Raw genomic sequence first — 812 nt, forward strand, 5'->3', positions numbered from 1 at the left:
GGGTGTCCCTGCCCATGGCAGGAGGGGTTGGAACTAGATGGTCTTCGAGATCCCTTCCAACCCAAATCATTCTATGATTCTCTGTTTCTGATATAATGGGAAGGAAATGTTAGTGTTCATGAGGGTACTGTGAAAACAAAGTCCACAGTAAATGCAGTAATGACTTGCTAATGCTTACTGACAACTGAAAAACCCATTCCTTTAGAGAACTAGATGATCTTCAAGGTCTCTTCCAACCCAAACCATTCTATGATTCTATGCCAAGCAGCAAAGACTGCTTCACAAATGTTCACAAACATTAGCATAAAACATCCACTCACTCGTCACGTTTAACTTTTCCACCATTCGGCTCTGTCAGTTCCATTTGTATATCAGAAGATGAACACCCTCTGTTATCCTTGGATGTGTCTGCAGTCTCCCGAGACTAAGCTGTTCATGCTAGCTGTAGGTTCAGTGGTTCACTGAAGTGAAGGAGAGCAGGATTTAATGTTTTTAATTTCATTGGGCCATGCCCTGAAAAACACTAAGGTCTCAGCTCTCAGTGAGGGCAAAGGGAATTGGTGGTGCTCAACATGACAAGGTATTCTGAATTCCTTATTTCCTTCTTTCCCCCAGAACAAACATTTTTAAATAAGCTGCTCGCCTTGCTGAAGCAGGTGGAAAAAGTATATTTCTAAGGCAAGCTTACACAGAAATATTTGAAATGACAACAGCTGTTGAGCTCCCATCACTTTTACAGTTTTCTGGTGAAACCTTTTAAATGCCTCTCTTGATAAGGAATAAAAATCTCAGTCACTCTTTGTTCTTGATAC

The sequence above is a fragment of the Grus americana genome, chromosome 19 (assembly GCF_028858705.1).
Source record: "Grus americana isolate bGruAme1 chromosome 19, bGruAme1.mat, whole genome shotgun sequence".
Lineage (NCBI taxonomy): Eukaryota > Metazoa > Chordata > Aves > Gruiformes > Gruidae > Grus > Grus americana.